Genomic DNA, 5,578 nt, shown 5'->3' with positions numbered 1-5,578 from the left:
GCCCATGTTCATCTTGGCATCAATGATGACTCCAAGATCCTTTTCTGCCTCTGCACTGACGAGAAGGGAGTTCCCTAGCCTGTAGGTCTGCTGCTGGTTCTTCCTCCCCAGGTGCATCACCTTGCACTTGTTGGTGTTGAATCCCTTCCTATTCTCATCTGCCCACCCCTGTAACCTGTCTAGGTCTGATTGCAGCCTATTCCTCCCATCTAGCATGCCCACATCCTCTCACATCTTAGTGTCATCAGCAAATTTGAACAGGGTGCTATTTACCCCCTCATCCAAGTCTGATGAACACGTTGAACAGTGCGGGCCTGAGGACGGAGCCCTGTGGAACCCCACTGCCCACATCCCTCCAGGTCGAAAGGATACTTTTGTTTCTGTAATTGATTTCCTATGAAGATCTCAAATTGCTTTAATCTAATTGAGCCTCATAACACCACTGTGAGAAGGATTTTACAGGTAGAAAAACTAAGTTATTTGGCTAAGGTTACACAGCAAGTCATTAAACAGATGGTAAGACAACCTAGTACTCTTTTAAATCTATCCACCAAACCATGCTAATTCCTGACTGAACCCATCCTTTTCCACCACTCTTGAATATTTAAATGATTCCCACTCTTCCCAAAAGATTTATATGCAGTGAAGAGAAACCAGAGTAGAATACCCACCACCATTTAGGATAATCTATGATTTTTGCCCATTCACATGTAATCTCCTGTTTCTCTATTTTTATCATTCACACTTGCAGACACCCCTAGATTGTATAGCATTACAAGCTACCACAGATATTTGCACTATATCTACTTCTGTTTCAAGATTACCAAAGTTAGTTTTTTTTCCAGATCCTTCACAACCAAGATTACATCATCTTACCTGACAAATGATAAGAAAGGCTTTAAACTGCAAAACAAAAATCTCCCCAAAAAACAAAACCTGAATTTTCATGCTGGTGTCTAAGAAGAGGTTTTTATTACACACTTTATCGTAAAGCATGAATTCATATTATTAAGAAGGTAAAAGGATAATTGCCATGGCATAAACATCAATGCCCTATGTAGCATGCAAGGCACCAAATCTGTAAACTATATGGCAATGTTCCCCAGTTTATGCACTGGAACAGCTGAAATAATTTTAAAGCATATCATAAAGTGAAAGTGTCTAACTTGTTATTTTACACCCTCTTGAAATCCAGTGCATTCCCCCTGTATGGCTCAATGTCAGATGAAATATATTGTTCTTCTGTAAGGGAGTGCATCTGAGCACCAAATCGCTGGTGCTCGCAGCAGAACAGAGACTTAAATATTTATAAGGTACAGTATGTAGAAAACAGTGGATAAGAATGAAAAACCTATGGATACCCCAAAATTAATGCATATGTATAGTGTTGCAAAGGAACTCAGCCTTCTTTTGCTGCACAGAAATGACATTTTAGTAAAAAAGTCAATTTATTCAGCATTTATGCCAGTATATAATTGTTGTATACATGGAACATAAGTAAAATCTATGCTGGTACCTCAACAATGCTATCACTATTTCAGCTTCATATTCTCACATCTCTCTAACCCTGGCTTCATTCTTTTAAAAAAAATCAAATCCTTCTTAATAATTGTAGCATAGATACCAAGATAGGGGGTTGGTATTATGGCAAGGACAGGCATGGAATAACTGGTAGATGTCACAAGCTTTCATTTAAAACTCTGATCCTGCATACCCACATTACAGAGAAATATCAATCCCTTATGAGTATAGATGTGCTCTGCTTATGACTTAGGTCTATCCTATAAACAGGCTGTATAGCCATAGTTTCAGAATTTCTAGCACCAGACTTAGTCAAGGTAATACTACTTCAAAATTTAGTAGACACTATACTTAATGATTATACAATCCTTAATGTCCATGCAGTAGTCTAACTCTAATATTTTGATCTACCAAAAGCAGGAAAAATCTTCAGACTGCCTAGGATGGGGAGGCCAATCTGTAGCCTGGGTGCCACAAGTGGCCCAGGCAGCCTCTGTGTGTGGCATGTGATAGACTTGTGGGAAGGGGAGAATGGGAAGACAGGCAGTACAGTGGCAGACAGAGAGAGCAGACAGCAGAGCATCAGATTATGGAGGGAGAATAGAGCAGAAAGCAGAGCAGCAGATTGGGTAAGGGAAAGGGACTGGAGTAGCACTCGGGAAGGGGGGGTGTTAATTTGTGGCAAGCCTGCCAAAAAGGATGGTCTCCACTGGTCTAGAATATAACATGACCCAAGTAATAACAACACTGTGTATTTTCTAGTAGACACAATGTTCAGAAAGAGGGTCCTTTGTGGTTATTATTTCACTTACTGTCCGATAAGGTTTCTGAGCCTATGCTCATAGATTATATCACAGGATAATAATGTAAGTGATATAATATAGCAGCAAGAAAACACTTACTTAGCAGAAATGCCTACTTAACATCTAGTTAAAAATATCTGTATCTCTGCATTTAGCAACAGCAAATTATTTCAAAACAAGCGTTAATTCTGTCAGAGTAGCACAAAGAGCATGAAACGTGTTTCTATCACATTAAATTCTTGCCATCACAAATCTTGCTCCATATAATAAAGTCACAAGAGCTACTATTGTTCTCATCCTTTCCTTTTACATCCGCATCTCAATAGGTTGTTCCTTTAAAAAATAAGAAAAAAACCCCCCGAGGCCTAGGTGCACTCCTGGATACAGTGAATTTAAGACAACAAATTCAGTTCCTATTTCTTTCTCTTGTGCAACAAGAATTACTTTTGTATGAGGCTGATTCTAGGAGAGTGAGACTAAATATTTATAAAATCAAGTAGGGATTGAAATATAGCATTGTGGTTACTAACATTTTGCAGCAGCATATCAAGTTTCACATTTCATCAGCTGAATAGAGTCTGTGTGCTGGGCTATTGTGGTTCGGTAGCTGACAGCAGTCAAGTAAGTGCTGTTCTCTTCCTGACTTAATCATTTCTATTAAGCTCAGTGTCAAAACAATAATGTCAGTGAAATGGGTTTGCTGACATTGTAGATTAGAATTGAGTGATTCTGAACGTCCTGTGACTGAACTGCATTTTATTTCTAGAAAACTGCATTTTACAATTGCAAATTAAAGAGTTTAATTCTCAACAGTCTGTATCAACAAATACGTAGCTATGGACTCCAAACTACTGCAGGGATTATCAGTCATGAAATTCATGAGGCTTAATGTGTACTAGCAAGTTAAGAGACTCTTAAGTGCTCTTGTGTTGCATTTGGAGATGAATTAAAAAAACAATTGCTTTTGTTAAAAAGGATTAATTCAATAGCATGAGCTGGAGAAGTGGGATTTTCAGATAGTTATTACAGTGGTTTAAAAAGTAGTCCACAAAAGGAATATCATTGCTTCATGCCCTCTCTTCCCAACCACCACAATTTATCAAGACACATTTCCAGGCATTCACTTTAGAAACATGTTAAAGTTTTATGGGAGCAGCTGGAGTAGTATTCTTTAGAATTCCCGAGTGATTGAAAGCTACCATGTGACAAGCTGTGGCTTTCAATGACAGCAGTCATCAGGGGTCCTATTGTAAAGAAAAAAGGGCATTTTCATGGTTTGAGGAGTTGTCCTCAGGGTGGTACAGAAAGTAGCCTTATGCTACAGGCTATCTTATAACAGTCCTGTGATACCCAACTACAATGGTGCTTACAAGAATACAAAGAGCTTTAAAAAGCAAGAATTATAACATCTCTTTATCTCTTCCTTAAAAATAAGCAAACAGAAGTCATGTTGCTATCCTGGAAATAAAGTAAGCCTTTATGCAAGCTGCTCATAAACACTAAAACAGCAATGATGGGTTGTTTTTAAGGAAGGAAACTCTCAAACAACCAAAACTCTTGTCTTCATTTTAGAAGGGAAACTTTCACTGCCAAATGGCGGTATTTGTTTCATTTTTTAAACCAAGTTTTCAAAATGTTGGAACAAACTAGAGAAGACTATGTATGCTCCTCATTATTGAAAACAAGAGTAGCAATCAAGTGCACACTTTCGGAACTCACTGTGTTTAAATAAATGCGTATCCCTTTGGGGAAGAGAGAATGCATACCAGCATATCTGTACATTAGTGTGAGGGAGACAACAGCCAAACAGTAGGTGAATACATTCATAGGACCCGATCTATGATCATGTGGCTGCATTAAGCTGCATGATCGTAGATCAGATCCTGCTTATACAAATGTTCTCTGGTGGAAACCATGTCAGGAACTCAGTCTGAGTAAGATGTGTTTGAGGGAGGGTGGGCAGGGTTGGCAGAATGGGGAATGGTTTAATGGGTTCACAGGGGAGGCATCCTCTGTCCAGGGGTTGGGCAGAGGGTCAGGAGGGTAAAATAGCCTGGTTGTGGGGGGTGGGGGGAGGTAGGAAGAGTTGAGTCCTGGGACAAGGCAAGTGGGGCAAGTGGCTGGGCTTTCTCTGTCCAGGACTGGGCTCTGAACATGTACACTGTGAGCCACACAAATATTGATAGTTATCAGTGCTAGCTTTGAGTTTGAAGCAGTCAAACATTCAGGTCAGTAGGGGCCTGGAGGACTGAAAGGTAAGAATGCCCCCTCTCCCGGGCTTCCCGTCTACCCCTGGGGCTCCACTGCTGCCCCTCAGGCTTCCCACCTGCCTGCCCACTGCCCCCAGGGCTTCCCCCCACTCCCTTCTAACTTACTTGTGGCTGCTTTTCTGGGCTGAGCCCGGCCCAAAGGGTAGCAGTAGCAGTGGTGGCAGATGGTATGCAAATTAACCCTATCCTCCTGCTCCCCAGGACAGAAAGCACAGACAGCCACAAGTAAGTGGAGGGGGTCTGGGGAGGGAGCAATGGACCCAATCTGGGCTATCTGGGGAGTGGGGTGGGGGAGGCATTTTGCACTAAGGTGCAGTTTAGAATTACTATGCCTTAGTGTAACAGGAGCTGTATATCATGGATCAGAGATAATCCTGCTCTGGAGTGGTGTAACTCTGAGCTGTGTAACAAGTTCTTAAAACTAGTTTCAGGTGTTAATGTGAGGACAGAAGCCAACCAAAATTGCCGTGTAACGAAGCCCTTAAAATCTCAAAGCAACCTATCTGTGTGGTCTCCTCTTTACTCCCATCCCTCCAGACACACCATTAAGATTCACTGAAGCTCCAGCAGCTAGTTTTCTCTGCCTCCACATTCCACTTCCACCTGGTCAAACCACAGGATGTGTCGGGGGTCACATTTACATGCATCTTAAACTTCACTTGCTGACATAATTAAGTGAGGGTACCCAGACACACTGTAAACTAAGCTATAATGCATACTAGGGCTGTGCAAAGTTTTGGGTAGTGATACAATTCAGAGGAGATTTGGCCTGGTTCAGTGGCTGAATCTCTGAATCAAATCAGGGGACCAATTTAAAGGTCCAAATCTTTGGCAAAGATTTAGAGAGCTTTGATGATTCAGGCAGTCCTTGGTGGAGCTGCAGGCACTCGGAGCTGGTAAACACTAGGGGTGAGGGAGGGGGGCTGAGGGAAGGGACCATGGGGGGAGCTCTGCCATCCCCCCGATCCCCACCTGTTTCCCCAG

This window comes from Crocodylus porosus, unplaced genomic scaffold, assembly GCF_001723895.1.
Source record: "Crocodylus porosus isolate Cpor-Errol unplaced genomic scaffold, CroPor_comp1, whole genome shotgun sequence".
NCBI lineage: Eukaryota > Metazoa > Chordata > Crocodylia > Crocodylidae > Crocodylus > Crocodylus porosus.
The sequence above is the reverse complement of the archived record's forward strand: the minus strand, read 5'-3'. Positions refer to the sequence as shown.